The 4,257-nt window shown below is 36.5% G+C and overlaps 1 long non-coding RNA gene across 1 annotated transcript; it reads left to right on the forward strand.

The window, feature by feature from the left end:
- The first annotated feature begins 2,127 nt into the window (after positions 1-2,127).
- On the forward strand, positions 2,128-3,116 carry LOC129729553 (uncharacterized). The gene is made up of 3 exons (XR_008728692.1): positions 2,128-2,327; positions 2,383-2,626; positions 2,682-3,116. It is a non-coding gene; the product is annotated as an uncharacterized LOC129729553 (long non-coding RNA).
- Positions 3,117-4,257: the final 1,141 nt, after the last annotated feature.

Here is a 4,257-nt window from a genome sequence, read left to right on the forward strand (position 1 = left end):
ACATATCGAGTATATCATCTCAATACACAGGCGGCTCCTAAAACTGCTTAAAATATGTTCCCTACCCTATATATACATAATTTTAGGAGGAAATTAGCTTTTTTTGTTTCAATTCCAATATTTAAGTTTAGTGTTCATTCTCCTTTTTTAATTAAATTCAAAGCCCCTTAAAAACGGGTTTATTTGGGAAGTCAATCATCATAAGCTTTTAGGTTCTGAATAACTGCTGAAATTATTTGAGGGCCATCCACATACCACGTGAACAGATTTTTAACAATTTAACCCCCCCCCCCGTGTAGACAACTGCCCATATAAATTCTGAAACTTTTGTATGGACCGTGATCATTACACACCCCCCCCCCCCTCAAGCTGTCCACGTGGTATGTGGATGGCCCCTAATACCATTGGAATGCAACTTTCATTAGATATGTGGAAATTAGAAAAATGCTCTGAAACTTAACCTCCAGGGAAAATGTTTTGTTTCCTGGATTTTTTGCCAATTTTTTTTAACACGCTAAGTTACTAAAAATCAACTCTGTTTTGTAAATAAATATTTATAAATATTATTAATAATTATTAATAAAAATTTATTTGTTTCACGTCAAAAACATGTTTTTACTATGCATTATTTGTTTTTCACATTTAATTTTCAGACAGTTTTTTTATACAATTGAAGGTTTATGGGCTACATTGCTTTGAAAAAGTCTGTACCAAAATGCATTTTACATCTTTTAGAAAAAAAAATCCCGCTTACGACAAGTACTTAATTTGCTAAGTCGAATACGTGTTGAAGTTTCCGAGCCACCGTTATTGAGAAAGTCTCCTAGTGGTCCGTCAATATTATTTCCAACTGTTGAACCAGTCAGAAGAGAATCGTAACAATGTGCGCCACAATCCGCTATAATCGGCTGTTTGGCACTGGTTCCCATAAAAAAAGCCGATATCGGTGTGATCGACGAGGTATTTCAACCGGTGCTGAATCTAAAATGTAAATCTTTTAGTTAACAGAAAAATAGTTTTTTCTATTAAGCTTACCTTTTTCCTAATAATTCGGTTTCACCAACGGCTCTGTATCCTGACTGCTGAAATCGATCCTTTTGCTTATTCGGCCTGCCTCGTAAATTTTAATAAATCCATCGTCAATCAGTGATACAACAACTTTGTTCGTTGGCATTAAATGTATAAGCGTTTGCCACGACTTTCGCTGTTGTACGTGAGGCAATAATCTAGTATGACTGTTTAACGTAGGTAGTTTGCTGGCTTATAAACAACTTGATTTTCTCTAGGCCAATAAGAGCGGTTATGGATCGATTCAACGCAGCTAGATCCGGGAGTACTTTTTGGTTAACAAGTTGCAGTAAAAACTATTTCTTCTCCGACGGCCACTGCAGCAACCTTAGCTACTTTCATTGTGATGTTCGTATCCTGTTGCCCATATACTACTTGCACTAATCACAATTTGTTTGGTGACCGACTCTTGCTGATATCACCAACATCTAATTACCCGGCACCGTCACCAACACTTTTTTTTCTTGATGGTAGCGACTTTTTTGCTTTTCTTCCGCTCAGAATTTCCCCGTAGCTAGTGGTAAACCTCAATCACTTACTATCGCTCTGTGCTTCGCTTTCAAGCTAGGAGGTTTTCACGAAAAAGAAGTTTAATTCAACTTAACCGATTTTTTCTACACGAAACAACCAAAACAACCCGCGGCGACGGCGATTCGTAGAGCGATCCGCAACTTTCGACTGACGTTGCTGTTCCGATACCAAAACTGGATTTAAAAATAATCGATTGTCACAAATGTTTTGCATTAAACACTTCACAAAACAATACATTTTCTTCGTCTTATTCAATTTTGTCAAAAAACTAACACCAAACAGCAGAAAAACCAGAAAAAAACTACCGGCGCCGGCAATTCGTACAGCGATTCGCAACTTTTGACTGACGTTTGCGAACGAGAGCAAAAATAATACGGATACGCATACGTACGTAAACAAGAATGACACGTTCGTACGAAAGCAACGATGTTCGAAAGCTCGAATTGGTTAGAACGAATCGGATTCGTATGCGTTCGTATCGCATTCGTACGTCGCTGCTGCTTTCGTACGAAAGCGATACGGCCGTAAACAAGAATAAGGGTGACTAGATTATTCCCCCACGAAAACGGCGAATGTTTATACGTTTAACCCAACGAACAAGCAAAGTTGTTGCATCACTGATTGACGATGGCTTATTAAAATTTACAAGGCAGGTCTAATGAGCAAAAAGACCTATTTCAGTGATCAGGATGCAGGACCGTTGGCGACACCGAAATTATTACAAAAAGGTTAACTTGATAGAAAAAAAACTACTTTCTTTTAACTAAAACATTTGCATTTTAGATCCAGCACCGGTTGAAATACCTCCAAGTTCGTCGATCACACCAATATCAACGTTTTATGGGGACCAGTGCCGTAGGAGCTGATTACAGCGGAATGTACCGCTAATTGTTACAATTCTCAAAAAATTGTGAGGATATTTCGGCTTGTTTGGTTTGCTGACGAAACCTGCCATTCGTTAGTTGGGTGTTGACAGACAGACAGACAGGGCTTTGATTTTGATAAGGATACAAAATAACTACAGACGGTATTTGATTGTCATAATACATATCTTATGGCTGTTTCATGTGTTGTTTTTGCAGGTGAAAAACAGTATGCCATCTAACGTGCCACCCACCATGCCAATCACAGTTTGTTCATATTCATAAAAGGACCACCACCCATGAACGGCATTGTCGAAGACAATTTTTTAAAATAACGACTTTTACGACTTGGTTACCAATCAAATTGAAAATCGTGGAACAATTTTATCGATAACAGTGGTGGTGGCGGCTCTGGTAGTGGACGGCGCCACTAAAGCAACTGGATGAACAATTATCGTTGAGGCCTCCGAAGTAGCAACTACCGGCCACTATGGCTATCAACCATTATTCTGCTTGTATAGAGCATATTTGTCATAGAGCATAATATAACAGCGCTTAGTATATAAGATGAAAACTATACCAAATGAGCTAACGTCGAATATCGACCATTCTTGGTTTAAATTAAACTTTACTCACGTTTGAATAACTTAAAAAAGCTCATGTGTCATTTTTGACTAACAAAATTTTTAATAAATACTCTTTCTATTTACGAAGATAAAAGTTGTTTTTCTTTTAAATTTTATTTTTGAGAAACTTAAAATTAATCCGTTATGTACTACAGTCATACCTCGATATAAGGCAACTTTATTTTTATTTTCATGACGTTATATCGAAGCAAAACATTTTTTTTTCAATTTATGCAAGATTGTTAATGGTTACTCAAAGATGCGCGAAAACCTATTTTCCATCACCTATCAGTATTTTCAAACCATTCTCATGCCCAATCAGGAAAATTTACAACAAGCAAAAAAAAGTTTTTTTAATTGATGCAAGACTGTTGGTTGTTACTCACAGATGCGCGAAAACCTATTTTACATCACCTATCAGTATTTTCAAACCTTTCTTATGCCCATCTAGAGAAAATTTCAACAAGCAAACAATTTTTTTTTAATTGATGCAAGACTGAATTGTTACTGAAGAATGCGTGAAAACATATTTTCCATCACCTATTAGTATTTTTAAACCTTCCTTATGCCCATTTTGGACAATTTTCGCATTGGTTCCAAAACATACTACAAACATTTTTCTGAAGCAATTTATAGCCCAAAACAGTTGCTGTATCATTTATTTTAAATTTCAATTTAAAAAGTTACGTTATATCGAGTTACGTTATATCGAGGTTGCCTTATATCGAGGTATGACTGTAGTATTGTTGTATTGTTGTAATCAAGAAAAAAAAGTGAAAAAACTTCTTCCCAATTTTCCACAACCGAGTTTTTTACTGTTCGTTCTACCGCACAGTAGGCCAATGTGTGAATAAAAAAATATGATTTTATTGAAATTTTAAAATATTCAGGATACACATGAACATTACGTTTTTTACAAATGAATAGTGTTGGTTTGTGACTCTGCATGAGAGTGGTAAGGTGAAACTTTCACCGCTTTAAAGGACGACTTCCCGAAGTCCGATTGAGTTAAAACTTTGCATGGGGATTTCCTTCGAGACGACGAAACTTTCGATTCCTACTGCTAAAGGAATTTGAAGTTTGATTGGCATCCAGAGATCATGTGTCACAAATCGAGATCACGTATCAAATAACTGTTCGGTAGAACGAACGCGTCATAATGCTTGTAG

Source organism: Wyeomyia smithii, chromosome 3 (assembly GCF_029784165.1).
Source record: "Wyeomyia smithii strain HCP4-BCI-WySm-NY-G18 chromosome 3, ASM2978416v1, whole genome shotgun sequence".
In the NCBI taxonomy this organism is placed as follows: Eukaryota; Metazoa; Arthropoda; class Insecta; order Diptera; family Culicidae; genus Wyeomyia; species Wyeomyia smithii.